This window comes from Lepisosteus platostomus, chromosome 7 (assembly GCF_059453375.1).
Source record: "Lepisosteus platostomus isolate fLepPlt1 chromosome 7, fLepPlt1.hap1, whole genome shotgun sequence".
Classification (NCBI taxonomy): domain Eukaryota; kingdom Metazoa; phylum Chordata; class Actinopteri; order Semionotiformes; family Lepisosteidae; genus Lepisosteus; species Lepisosteus platostomus.
Genome location: NC_142617.1, coordinates 21,879,115 through 21,894,154, shown reverse-complemented (window position 1 = coordinate 21,894,154; position 15,040 = coordinate 21,879,115). Strand labels below are relative to the sequence as shown.

General features: G+C 36.9%; 1 protein-coding gene across 5 annotated transcripts in view; it reads left to right on the top strand.

Moving 5' to 3' along the window:
• Window positions 1–15,040, top strand: part of robo1 (roundabout, axon guidance receptor, homolog 1 (Drosophila)) — a 507,989-nt gene that overhangs the window by 405,703 nt on the left and 87,246 nt on the right. The gene's annotated exons all lie outside the window — the stretch shown is intronic.

The window sequence follows — 15,040 nt, the reverse complement described above, 5'->3', positions numbered from 1 at the left end:
CCAATACATACAGTATCTAGATGTAGATTTCATGACTATATCCCAGCATCATTAAATGTGTTATATTTCTTCAGAATTCCTGTGAGACTCCTTATTTCATTCCAGGTCTTTCTTTAGAAATCACATTGCTTATTTAGGCTAAGCGTGAACAGTTTCTTTGGGATTTCAGAGCTCATTTTAGTTCATTTGTGTCCCTATCTCAAATCAACCCCTCCCTTTCCATTTTACTTGCTGAGAAGTTGCTCTTTTCTGTAGGCCATTCCCCTGGACAGCTGGGAGATGTGTGCTGACAGTTTCTCAATGTTCCTGAATTCCCTGGGGCGTGCTGCAAGGATCAGGCTTTCACTATGATGAGAAACATGCCTTGTTAGGTGGTCCTTCCCAGTTCACACTGTTATCTCCCTGTCCTTTTGAGATTGTTGCCCAAGGCTTCTGACACATGCAAAGTTAACGGCTGATCTGAAATCCTGTTTCATTTTCTTTTTTTTCTCTCCTTGCTTGTGGTGTTTGTGTTCCTTTTCTGCAATTTGATGAAGTGCCTATGAGAAGTAAAACATCTCTGTATATACAGTATCTCAGCATCCAGCATCTCAGCATCCAGGTGGATGCTGCACATTGGTGGTGGTGAAGGGGAATCCCCATTACCTGTAAAGTGCTTTGAGTGGAGTATCCAGAAAAGTGCTACATAAATGTGAGCAATTATTAATTATTATTATTATTATGTCTGAAATCATGTTTTGTTGTGATAAATTTAAAGTATGTATGTTCCTGCTTTAATCTGCTTTAATCTGGAAACTAAATAAAATATACAGTACAATGCTGGAGAAGGCAGCTGATGAAATTTCCTAAAAAAGGAGGACTGGACTATGTTGTCACTATGCAGCATCTTCCATTTTGACTTTTTTCAATAAAATAAAAAAAACAGAACAGAAATGATTTCAGAAATGTTCCCAGAGCGGTTTCCCATGATATACATAGCAGCATTCTGCATGGCTAAAACATTATAATGTAATATTCCCCCTTCCTTTCCACTGTTTGACAGTGTTGCCCAGTATGGGCTTGGTTGTACAGGTTCCCATCATTATTAAAAGAAGGTAGGAGACTTAGTCTGCTGAAATAGAGGTGGGGGTTGGGGACCTTTAGCAGAGCTGTGCTTCTGCTTTTTACAGCCTGACAGGGCAGCATTACCCTTGGTATGAAGTCAGGAGTGTAACAATAGCAGGTCTCTAACACCCACTGCAATTAGCCTTGCTACATGAGCCTAGCTAGCAAGAGGGAAATCAAAGAAGAGGTTAAGACACCATGGCTGGGCTTGCTCTTTGAAGTGGACTGGTGGGACTACATCTTGGAGAAAGCAGAGCAGGCTGAGTTGCTGGGGGACCAGAGGCAGTGCCTAAAGGGCGTTGCTGCTGGCATACTCAATTGCTTCAATATGTGTGCTTGCACCACATCCCTGGGTTTGGTAAAACAATCAGGCCTTTTAGGGCTAATGAGATTGATGTAGAAGGATCTAGCAGATTAGGTGACTCTTGTACCTTTTGGTTGAAGACATATTTGCTTCAAAGAAATCTGATTGTTTAAGCCCCTATAAACAAAAGTCTGAAAGAGCACATGGAAATTTTATGACACACAATAGACCAAACTGACAGAAGCTTTCCCTTCAGGATGTTGTTTTTCTGATCAGTGATTGGGCCTTTATTCAGGAAAAACTCTGCTTGGATGGATAGCTTGTAAAAACAGAGACTTTAATGGGACCAAATTCTCACAGGGCTGGAGAAAGTAAAATGTAATCCATTTTGTGTTTGCCTATGGGGCTTTGGATTAAGATGTTTTGGTAGAGAAATTACTCTAAGTACAGAAGCTAAAACTGAAGAGTCTGGAACCAACTTGAAAGATTAAAAACAATACACTGATAGCACCCTGTATGACCAAACACACAAGTGAAATTCCAGTTCCAAATCACATTCACATAAAAGTATTATTTTTTCTGCTCCTAAGTCCTAAGGGGGAAAATAACATATAAATCAGTTAGTAGGTGTGTGTCAGTCAAAATAACATATTTAACAGCCATTAGTTTTCACAATGCGTCATTTAGGACCCTCTGCAGACGGTATAATCCGGAAGTGACTGGAATAAGACTTCAAGGGAAACACAACAGGAGCAGGACGGGATGGCAGGCAGGGGAGCGTGACGGCTGTGATCGGGTGCTCAGGGGCCGTGGTGCAGGTGAACAGGTTCAGGGAAGTCCAAAAGGGGAATCTGGGGCGCAGTCCAAAGTTCAAAACCAGGGGATCCCACCAAGACGAAACAAACACGGTTAAAATCTGGAACGGGATCCGGAACAGAGACAGGGACAGGGAACCAGGAAGATAAAAACAGTAACACGGCCAGGCCCTCCGAGCCCCAGACTCATCAGGTCTGGAAGCTGATCAGAAGCCTAAGCCCTCAAGCCGCAGACGTAGGGCGACTTGATGGTAGGCGGGCCTCCGGATGTCCGTCTTCCAATGCAGAGCCCGGCATAGCAGGAGCGCCCGCCTTAAAAAAAGACAGACAAAACAGGGGGCAGGTGCATGAAATCAACTAAAATGCGAAAGGGCCCTAAAGGAAGGCCCTAAAGAGGAGGGATTATGATTGTGACTTTAGTCTAGTTTGGTCAAATATCAAAAACTAATGTAAAAGGGGGCATGATCAGTACAGGGATAGAGGACATGAAAGGTAAATATTTTTAAAGAATGGATGTTAATCCCAGAATGCAAAGATATATGAAATATGTACAGTTTCAGGCATTTATTAATTTAGTCTGAATCTCAGTGTTCCTATCAGAGGCAGAGTAGATTTTCTGTGTGGTCTAGTTAATTACAGTTATATCAGCACCATGGAGGCTGACAACCCCAAGCTTTGCAATGGCCTGTGACCTACAGGAGTTGCTGAAAGCAGCAAGGAGTTTTAACCAGTACAGTCAGTGACAGTGAGCAGCAGTTTGAACCCTCTTCACTCTCTACAGCATTTTTAGCCCTGGATCTGCTCAACTCCTGTTGCCAGTCTGCTAAACAGTGAGGAGGCCTTATGGGCAGCGCGTCATCAATAACTTTTGTTAAAATCAGATGAGATGAAAGTAAGCTGAATACAACAGGAATCGAAAATCTTTACAGCACATCTATTGTTACTAGAGGAACACGCACCACTCTGCAAACAGACATTTCTCATTGTCTTTTCAAACCTTGTGTCTCGGGATTTGAATGATTTGTGTCTGTCAGTCTCTCCTAAAGCAAGGGTCTCAAACTCACATACACATATCACTCACATGCGCACACACTCACATACACATATAATAAATATTATTATAATAAACTTTATTTTATATAGCGCCTTTAAAGGTGGCTTCTCAAAGTGCTTTGCAGAAAAAAAACAGGAACAACAACAAATAAAAATAAACAATAAAAAAGAACCATTTCAGTGAAAGGGGTGAGTCTTTTTAGTCGAACAAAGCAGATGTGAATGCATTTTTTGAGCCTTGATACAATTCACAACAGAGTCTAACAGATTTTAAATCATCAGGCATTTTCTTGACGGCAAAGGTCTTGTGGTGGATGTTGCAATGCGTCCATTCATTTCTGGAGCAACCTCTCCAATTTCGTGCAACTACTCTCTAGCACTGTACAAACTCCGACGCATTATATCCAGTCAATGTCATTTTCTTCGATAAATTAATTCAGAAGCTGAAATATGTGCTCTCCTGTAGTTCCTGTTGGTAGCGGCTTACAGAACAGAAAGTCCTCATGGGACGTACCCTCAAACTTGTATTTAACGTAAACGAGCAAATTGGCCAAATCGACTATACACTCATCTAATTGCAGTGTAAAGCATCTGCTTATCTTAACGCGCTCTATCAGAGTACTTTTGATATCATCCGCCATTTCAATAATTCTATGAGTGTCTGTGTCTTTCAGAAGGGGCGGCAGGTCGAGTGGTTTAACAGCTTTTTCTCCACACAATACGTGTCAGTTCTTTTGCCAACGGTAAATAAGGTTCTTCAAAAATAGTGTGGGGCTTACCTGCTTTAGCAATCCGCAAGCTTGCATTTATCCCCGTTTCCGTTTCAGGAGTCTGTCTCAGAGGTTAAAAGAAGTTTTTATTTCATGAGCATGAGAACGAAACACAGAGACGCTCTGTGTATTTTTCTCAAATTAACCTAGAACAGTTCTTAAATATTTTTCTGTTATCTATCATACTTTCCTGTCATCACAAGATTACTAGCGTTCATAGCACGCATTTCTATGCATTCCTGTGTTTACAACTTTGGCATTATTCCAAAACCATGCACATTCTCCTACCTCCCTATTTGCTGGAGATAGCTTTTTTTTAAATACAATTGGTCACTTAAGTTCGTAGCACGCATTCCTATAGAGTGGTATAGAATTACATTGTTGCTCTGTGTCCATTCAAGTATTAGAGTGCGCTGTATCGTAGTACGTAGGCTGCATATTCGACATGTATTAAAATAGAAAATCTGAAAAAAATTTCATGGCACACAACAAAGTTCCAGGGTCATGGAACCAGCTGGCAGGGTTCCACGTACCACTCCTTGTACGCGTACCACAGTTTGAGAACCACTGGTCTAATGGTTTTACAACCCCCCCTGAAAAGTCAATTACTTAAGCTAAAAAAATCAGGGCCTATCATAAAACCAGATGCTTTCTTTTTTTACATTAACTGGACAGTTTACTGAGAATAGAAATAAGCAAATTCAATTAAGTTCTTGTCTTAACCTTTAGAATTATGTCCTGTCTTTATATTATTAAATATATGTATAATGTACATTTATATGTCCTCTTTTGTTTAACCCTCACATGGCCCAGTTCTCACAGTGTTCTTTTTTAGTATAAGTTACTTGTTGAGGTGGCTTTGTCAGGTGTAAAAAATCATGGCTGAGTTATCCCAAATTAAGTGGATTCTCAAATGGCCCACAGGAAAGAAATCAGAATTAAATGTCTATTACAATGTAGGAAGCTCTTCTACATACAGACAATTGTGAGTATGTGGGACTGAATACGTAGCCTCATTGTGGTGAACAGATTCATGCACAATGTGAGGAGATATTTGAGTCAATAAGCTATTAGCAAACAATTGTACAAAATGACTCGAGTGGCCTTCTCTCATCTGTAACTTGTCTTGTGCTTTTCTATTCATATGTTCTAGAGTCTAGTGAAGATTAAGCTATGAGTGCTGTCCTGATTCCACTTGCCACAACCAAATACATTTTCAGCTTGTAGGTGGTGAAAGGCTTGAGTGGGTAGGAAATTCAGTAGCAAACTGTCAGTGCAGTTAGATCTGCTGCAGGGCTTTAACTCACTTCGCTCACTCTGAGGAGACTTCTTTGTTAGTAAGTTTCACTGATGTTTGATGGTCTCTTCTTGACTCTTCCTTATTCGACCTTGTGGTCATAAAAGCTGCCTTTCTTGGCTGAAGTGAAGCTATGAAGGACAGGAGATTTAAGAGAGCTTTCACTATTGTCCATTCACTCTATTGAATTTCACCTTAATTAAATATAAGTAACAAACTGCCTCAGGAGTAGGAAAGCTCAGTGAAATAAATTATAATAAAAAAATGTAAAGCACTTTTACAGGAGCATATACAGTAATGCTTGTTATATGGTGTTGTGTTTAGACATATTTGCAAAGTACTGTACACTCAAACACTTCCAAAAAACAAAAACACAAAATGCAGTATATATTTAATATGTAATGCAAGTGTAAAATCTTCTGCATTAAGATTTCTTAATTTAGTTTCTGCATGTAGTTTTAATAGCTAAAGGGGCATTAGATTGACATTTATCATGTGACTGTTGCCCCTTTTTATCATTTCCAGTGATCATTAGGATCATTTTAGTAGCACTTGTCAGTGGTCAAATGGATTTAGTTGCTAAAAATGTGTAACCTATAAAAAAAACACATCACTGGTCATTACAGTTGGTTATCTGCAGTTGAATATGTTTATGTGTAATTTAGCTGTCTTTCATCATGAAATGTAAAATCAAACAGCCTGGAGAAGAAACATCTGGGATCCATATTTATTTTGTATTTTCACTATATATTGGTTCACTTCAGATTTATATTACAAGATTCCTGCTGAGATGAATTATTTACTACAGTCAGTCATTAAATTCATTATTATTTATGATTCTACATGTTGGCAAGCTTTGATTGTTGCCTTGTAATGTTCAGCTGACCAAATTAATGGAATTTGTTCACTTCATTGAAAGAAGAGGTTACATGTAAGCCCTCTGATGGATACCAGCAGTGGCATTTTAATTTATTAACTTTCCTGGATCTTATTCTGCATTTTGTTTGCACCAACTGCTCTTTTAAAGTCTGATTGCCTAGATAACACAATATCCAGGAGCTGCGTTTTTAATGTATTCTTAACATTTTACTGAACTATTGCTTTTTTGTTTTGCTATGTAATAACATTGAGGAGAAATAAGGCTGCAATTTAATTTTTTTAAATAAAGATGACATGCAATCATCTCAATATTGTCATTTTTGGAAGTTTGTTGAAAAATGCAATTTACTACAGTAAATATTTTTGTAAATGTTTTTGTCATAAAGAAATACAAAACCCTAAAAATAAAGAAAACTAATAAATAAAACATGTCTTAAACATGTCTTTGGAAACTGGAAACTAATCAAACAGGGGAAATGTATCAGACAGTGTTGGACATGATTAAATAGCCTAAGTGAATTGAGATGTGTTGCTTTTTCAAAAAATTAAAAACATTTTGTATAATCTGAAGAAAAGTTATTTAAAAAGCAACTGTGCCTTTCTCCCTATATGTATATTTTTCTGGTTCTCTGGCGGTTCTTTTCATACAGCTCAAGATTCTGAGGAAGCTTAAACTAATCCGTTCAATTTCCTTCCGACAAAGCTCATTTTATAATCTAATTCATGTTGATGTGCAGTATTAAGACTTCGTTTTTATTAATGTGGGAGGCACAGTATGGGAATTTAATTTTAATTTAATATGTTCTTTCAAGAAAAGGAAATAAATGTTTGTTTGTTTTTTGTTGCAGACTATATGTTATAGAAAGATTTGATTGCCGTTGTAAGCTACTATAAATGCATTGTTGAGGTTGAGAACTACAGTAGCCTGGAGACATGTGAGCATTGTGAAGGATATAACAACTAGATCAACTAAAGACTTTCTCTGCAGGCACAATAGCTCAGAGAAGGAAAATACAGGATGTGAAACCCCATGCTTAAACTATACACGCATGAAGAACATTTTACATTTTATACTGGTTCTCTCCCTTTAGATTTCATACTTCATCTTTCTGTTCATGCAATAGTGGAAACTCTTTTTTACTGTATACTGGGGCAGTGCAGTGGCTAAAGATCTGGACCTGTGGCTGGAAGGTTGCCGGTTCGTATCCTGCGGCCGCCAGAGGAATCCTACTCTGTTGGGCCCCTGAGCAAGGTCCTTAAGCCCAACTGCTCCAGGGGTGCCATATAAATGGCTGACCCTGCACTCAGACCTCAAGCTTCTCTCCCTGTCCGTGTGTATCATGGAGAGCAAGTTGGGGTATGTGAAGAAAAACAAATTCCTAATACAAGAAATTGTACTGTATACAGTATGGCCAATAAAGTGATCTTATCTTATGCTTAGGGGTACTAAAAACACAGCAACTCTTCAGTTTACTTTTGGTCCAGTGCTCATTTATTGCATGTTTAATGACACTCCCTATGTTAATGAAGGCTAAAAACTCTTCTTTTTCAGATGTAAACACAATTAGAGCAAATGTGTTTTTTCTTTGACTGAAACTTGCAACAATGTGTCTAGTATCCTTGAAATCTTCCAGTTTTCACAAAATGAGTAAATGACACAGAAAAACAGATTGCGTAAAGCACATTTAAGGTATAAAGTTATAAGAGCTGAGCCTCTGTTCTGTGTGAAAATATACCACATTCCTTAAAAATGCATTATTTATTAATATAATATTTTAGCATCTCTTTTTATATATTTTTTTTACCCTTACTGTTACATATTAAGAAAAGAAAATGGTATTCAGTGTAAAGCAGACGAAGTTATGATATTGTCTCTGTGGAGATGCTAAAATTAAATGCGTAAAACTTCAGGGTTGAACCTTTTACATGGCTCAAGCAGTGTAGGCATTCATTCAGAGGACATCCAGACATCACTGTTTGTATTCTGGGCAGTCATTAGCTGGCTGGTATTACCAAGGCTGGTTGGAATGAAGATCACCAGTGTGAAAATACCTTGCCTCCCAGTAGAGAATATATAGTTGAGAAAATGAAAAAAATTGCTGATGTAAATAATTTTATCTTATTTTTTAAAGTAGGAATTACAGAGAAAAATATATTTTTTCATAACATGTAATATGGCTAATGACTGAATTTGGAAATTGCTGCCATTGAAATTATCAACAACAGGGTAGTTGAAACAAAGACACAGAAAGGAAACAAAGACACACACCCATATCCTGTTAATAGAAAGACTTTGTTTTTGCACAGATTTGGTGTGACTTACATGCTAATAGTGTTAGAAATATTATCATGGAATGGCCAGCTGTTGGCTTAACATTACTTTAAGATGAGAGATGGGCCATAGACTCATTATCCAAACATACAGGCCCCAAATGACTCTTGAAGGAATAATACCACTGAAAAAATGTAAATCTTCAACATTTGCTAGTGACAAGAACACTGCAGAAAAATGAACTGATAATTTCAGCCTGAAAAAAGTAACAGATTCCTTCCCTCCTTCTATTGTAATGAGAGAGCTGCTCTGGGAATAATTTTGCTTTCAGTATTTTCAATATTTCTTTTCTGGCAAAAGCTAAAAGACACAAGTGATATTGTTATCTCTGAATGTTTTCTAATAGGATTATGTGTTCCAACTTGCAAAATCATACAGATGTTAAAGGATTTCTAATATCTTTTTTTAATATCTATTTCGGACATGCACAATGCAACGCAGTGCAGAGTGGGAGGAGAGGGAGTGGAGACTCTAGCCTACATGTAAACATGACAGATACCAGACATCCCCCAGCACCTTCCTCCCCAGTAATTATCCGATTGCTAGAATTAAAGAATGCTTTTACCTACCCTAGTGGGAGCAGTTACACTCTTTTATAGCTAAGTCAGATTCAACTGCTGCACTCTATATTTTCCGAAAACAATATAAGACCACTTACATTGTGGTGCACTCCATGATTTTATTATGCTTAGATAAGCTTGTATAGAGAGTTTGTTTTAAAAGTAACTGTTTACACATCTGAATTAAGAGAAAGGAAAGGAAAAAAATAGGAGAATAATACAGAAGTGAAGACATATTTGAGCACATCATTGCAGTAGTTTCATTATGAATGAGACATGCCTGATATTAAGGTATGTTTTTCTGATTTATCAGTACTTATAGAAGGTAAGGTGCCCTTTGTTTTCTCAAACCTTTAATACGCTGGTGGGTGTGGCACTACTGGGCTAATATTTAAAACACTTTTTAGGTGCTTTTTGATGAAAACCACAATAGATACAAAGAAATTTCCATAATACAACTGAAAGAAATGTCAGTAAGCAAACTCAAGTAAAAGATTATATGTAGAGAACTCAAGAAAGGTTACCAATGAACAAGAGTGTCCTAACTAGCGTGTAGTTTAATGACCTGAGGAACCCATAAAACGTCTTCTTAAAGGAGTTTGTTCCAGCCCCACACAATTCTCTATAGAATTGTCTCATGCATTTGGTCCTGAATGCCCTTTGATTTTTCAACTTGTTCCTGGATTGTCTCAGAGATGCATTCATACTGAAAATAAGTGAGCAACTGGTACCCTGGCGGGCGACAGAGAATGTTATCATGGACGGATGCAAAAATAGAATTAAAATCAAATTGTTACTGTAATTTCTTGATTGATTCCTGGGGCAGCAATATACAGTATATCAGTTTGTGCTGGACGAAAGGGCTGCTGCAGTATTGTGATGTCTAGGTTTGATTATAGTATCCAACTAAATTAATTTGAAGAACATCGAATTTTGTGTTTTAAATTAGTTTTTGGGTTGATTGTTTAATTGATAACAGAATTCAAAAAATGACTTTTAAGTACTATTCTTTCATCATTATATCTGTGCATATTGAAATTTCAGGTATAATGCATTGTTCAGAATACAAAGGCAAAAGTGTAAAATACTGTTTAGTTCTTCCTTTTTATTTTGTTTGAATGTTTTCTCTTTAATGATATATGCATTGTATTTGGGAAATGTGATTGTATGCTTTATGTTTGGAACAGGATTGCTGCACACATTAGAGACTGAAATGTCATATCCATTCAGATAGTTAAATCTGACTTAAAAACATGTTAATAATCATTTCTGTCCAGTATACCTCAGTCAGTACAGACACACTAAAGTGAATGCTAGTTAAACTAGTTAGAATGCACTGTGTGAAGATATACAGTATAGTCATACCTAGTATGACAGGTAATAAAATATCTAGTCATATTTGTCCAAACAATTACATTACAGCTTTAAAAGTGATTGGTGATAAGAAGTGCAATAAGATCTTGAATAAGTTCATGGGCATTCTTGGTTTTCCAAAAAAATTACTGTCCTATACCACAGTGACTCTTAAAACACACCCAAGCAGACAACGAAATATTGAACCAAGAGCTCAGAGATTTCTTACATGAAAATTTGAAATGTTGTGTGATGAACTTAGACATATGATAGAAGGAAGAGTGATGGGTTCAAAATTGTAGTGAAAGAATCCATAGATGCTAATGTTAAAAATACCAGTTTTGAGAAATTTGTTATTGATAGACATCAGCATCTGTGTCATTGAGTGAAAAGGAGAGTATCGGCATACTAGATCCCAGAGCGATGAATTAATGATTCTCTAGGTTCCCATCATGCCCGACCTCATGGCTACCACTGATACTGTTTGCTTCAGAGCAGGCCCAGCTTCTGTGCTAACATCCCTTCTCAGCAGGAGACCGCTGCACGCTGTGCATTAAAGGGGGGCAGAGCGGAGGAATCAAAGGAATCCCTGAAGATAAAAGGGCAATGTGTTGTTCAAGGCCAACATCGATTGAAATTCTGACTTCTTTAGTTTTTTTCAGTCTCTAAAATCTCCTCTGCAATGTGTGATATATGGGGATTTATTTATTTTTTAATTGGTGAAAGAAGGGAGGGGTGTAATGCTGTGAACTTACAACAAGAAGAAAATTGTATCTTAGTTCACTTAGTAAACTAAGTGCTTAAAGGTTTAAGGAGGAATTTGCTGGTTGTCAGGGTTCAGGTTTCTGTGTTGTTCACCTGAGCTTTAATTTGTAGAGGAGGAGGTTCACTAGTTGGTGTTGTACTTGTTGAGATGGGGCCCAAAAGGTGTGAGAAGTGTGCAAATGGCAGGGGGCCTAAGAAACGTCTGGATACAGACACGGTATTACGGGTGACTTTTGTTTCTGCTCCTGAGTGTATTCACTCCCCAATATACTGGATACCCTGAGGTGACTGTATCTTCAGTTGTCTTTGATACACCCTCATGGATTTCAGCCATGTTGTTGAATTTGATAGCCTGGCTTCTTTCAAGAAACCGCTGGATGAGATCATCGGATAAATTAACTATTAACTATCAACCATGCTAGATGGGCCTCCTCTTATTCGTAACTTTTTTGACGTTCTATGTCTTTATAATTGTAGTTTTGCTTGGTGCTTGTTGGCAGTGATTTTCACTGCTGAGTTTGTTAGCAACTATTTTATTTTAGCATTGTTTGAGATTGAGTAATCTTGTATACAGATATGTGAATTAAGCAAAATCCAAAGCGTTTTTATGAAAATGATAAGAATGTTTTATTCTTTAAAAAATCAAAATAAAAAATAATTCAGTAATATAGGTTGTAGTTGATCATGTGCTTTGCAGTTCTGAAACAAAAGTGGGGTTTTTACTGTAGTGTGGATCCATTAGCTATGATCTATTTGGTCTCCATTTATTTAATCACTATTGTCAATCGCACAATCCTGGGAAAAAATAACAATAGTACTGGCAGTATGTGTGCATTTATGTTAAGTGGTGTTTAGATTGTTAAAATAGAATATACTGTGAAGACTTTGGCAGCTTTATACTGTATAAAACTTTGTTAGGATTGTCGGCAGTGTGAGCAGCGACACTAGGATTTTGAGGCATTAGTAAACATGTGACACAGCCCCTCACTGACAGAACAGGTTTCTCTTCTGAGTTCTGTAATGATAGTGAATTATGCTTATTTATAGATGCCAAAATCCAGCGTTACTCCATTCCTGCAGCTGTACCTGCGCACTAGAGTAAATACACTTACAAAAACAAGAAATCTACTCAGCAACATTCAATTGTGTATTTTTATTGAGTTTAAGTGTTGATTGAGTTGTTGATTACAGAATTCGGGTAATGTCTTCCAGGACTTCTATCCTTTCATTGCTATATCCATGTGTATTAATATTTCAGATATAATGTGTTCTGCAAATTGCCAAAGTGCAAAAGGCCAAAGTGCAAAATACTGTACACTTGCAGATGAAAATACTAAAGTGTAAGAAAGTCGTTCTGAAAGTTTATTTTAGTCCTCTATTATTTTTTTTTATCATGTAATAAATCATCCTGAAAACATTAATAATTCTTCCTACTTTCACTCAATTGTGCCTTATTTCTTTCAAATCTGTCATCAGATTGTGTTCTTATAATATTGGTTTTACATGTGTTGTACAGCAGTTACCACAATAGGTAAGCTAACAGGCTTTCTTTTTAAAATTTATTTTCAAACACAAAAGGAGAAGACTGAACAATGATTATGTAGACATTTAAAATTTTTAAATTTATTAGAACACACCTTCCTTTGGGTGAAGCCCTACAGGGTACAGCTGCAAACATAATTACTGGCCCAGTATCTATGTCAGGATCTTAAATGAATTTGAATGTTGTTAGTTTTTCATTATTTTCTTGCCTGTCATACAGGCCTACTTATCTTCACACAATCATAAGAAAAGCATTACTAAAGTCCAGCTGGACAGAAGGCAACTTAAGCTGGACAATTTGCAAATTGTTCTTTGTCTGGGTGATTCAACAAATGCTTTAAAGGAAAGTTACTTCTCCCTAACCTAAGAAGCACTTCATGATCTAGGTATCATAAACATAGGAACCATCTCTCACCACCAGGTGTATTTTACTTTGTGCTGTTTATTTTTTTTCTTTGCCAATCAAAAACTAGAAGCTGGAGTGTTAATGTTTTGTTCTTTAAGAAGGGCCTACAGTGAAGGTAATATCTTGAAAAAAGAGAACGTGCAATAACTGCTTTTGCCACTCTTGTTTCAGCCCTAATATTCATTGATGCCAGAAAGCCCTCACACTCTGCATTTATGTGCATTTATGACTGTTTTATTTCAGAAACATGAACTTTAAATGATTTGGTAAAAGCATTTTGTCATATGTACCAATAATTCTTTTGTAATACGTGTAACTCCATCTATTCTGTAAATGCACAGGTGGAGCTAGGCATTAGTAAATACGCACAAAGGTTTGGGAACATTGCCTCTCTGATATGAAATCATACAGTAACTGCTGGTAAAATAAGATGGGATAGTATAACTGCATTATTTAATGTGTAAATATGGGTATTGCTCTGTTTTCCTACCACAGTCCATAGACATGCTGGTAAGATAATTGGTTTCAGGGAAAATTGGCTCTGATATGTGTGTATCTATGTGTGTGCCATTCGATGGACTAGTGTCCTTTCCAGGGTGTACCCTGCCTTGCTCACATTGCTTGCCTGGATAGGTTTTGGCTCCTCTGTGACACTGAATTGGATAAAGAGAAAGGAAAATGGACAGATATATAGGTATTACATTCTCTAAGGCTAGAACACTTGATTATTTTGCTGATTATTTACTGTACATACATTGTGAGTTAATTTTAATTTGTCCATTTAATCTCACAGGTGCTGAATTAGAAATCCCAAATTTGATGTGGATTTTTAAAATTAATTTATTATTTTTAAAAGCTTTTTTATTGAAATTGATTAATTTTCTGAAGCAGCAAACCTCTTATTGGTTAAGAATAATCATTATGCTTGTTGTGAAAGAAATCAACAAATTACATTGCACATTAAATCTTATAGTCACATATATGTGCATTAAGTTTATTCTGCTGATGGCTTTTCCAGTGAATGATGAAGTATGGTTTGATTAGGTTGAATGGGCTGCTGCCATATAAATAATGATATGGACTTAGATGGTGCATTTGCTTATTTTGCTTGTTCTCCCTGTGGCATTTGTGGGTCGGGATCTTAATAAAGATTTGTGCTGACTTTGTCTGCTCTGTTAGTATCTTGCAAAGTCATTTGCAGTTTTGCTATAAAGTTGTTACTGCAGTGCAATTCTGTAAGATAATGAAGAGCCAGTGAATAGATTTACAGGCACTAGTGGGAATATACCAGTTTTTTTTTAAAGAAATAGTGTCTTCAAGTAGTATTTTTTGCATGTGTTTTAGAACTAAGCACACTTTAGATTATGCTGATTTTTAGTCTGTGAAAGATATCCAAAGAAAAAAAATATTTTTCAGAAATGTCTGCCGAATGTCATATCATGACTACTAATGCAGGGCTAATCACCACATGGCCCTTTAATTCACTCCATTTCGAAATGTCATTAAAACCAACTCCTAAATTGCTTGGTTGATCTTTCTAATTACTGTATGTGTTAGGTAAGGAGCTGGTTGTGTCATAAGGAATAAAAGGTTAGTTGCACTACAGGATTTGCTGAGTGTTTAAATTTAAACGCACTTGGCTTAATGTCAGACCCGTTGAAGATATTTTTTCCAATTTTTGCTAAATTTGGAATTTTCCATTTAGGTTCTGTACTCCCACATAGACACTGGGCACCAGTTAAGTGGTGCAGAGTGGATGTAAGTCTCATATCTTAAGGGGATGGGAGACACACAAGCTCTTCTGGGGCCCCAGCATCGGTGTGAAATGATATTTGCTTGCCTTTAGAAGATCTCCACTTT